Here is a 253-nt window from a genome sequence, read left to right as displayed (position 1 = left end):
TCGTGCCCTACTGGGCAAGTTGATTGTTAGAGGACTTCTTCCAGGTGGTGAGCCTTGGAAGGACTTCCTCATGGCCCGGATTTCAGCCCATATTCTGAGCCTGGGGGGCCTTTGGCGACAGAGCACCAAATGGATCTTCACATAGATGTGGGCCCGTGGCTTTAGCCTAGCTTTTGAGGATAGATTTGCAGCCAGACTACTTCGAGCTTGAGATCACCTCAGACTGGCTCTCTAGCAATCAGAGTCCAGTAGC

This window comes from Cibotium barometz, chromosome 44 (assembly GCF_041138505.1).
Source record: "Cibotium barometz isolate CiBa-2024 chromosome 44, ASM4113850v1, whole genome shotgun sequence".
Taxonomy (NCBI): Eukaryota; Viridiplantae; Streptophyta; class Polypodiopsida; order Cyatheales; family Cibotiaceae; genus Cibotium; species Cibotium barometz.
Note: the sequence above shows the minus strand (reverse complement) of the source record.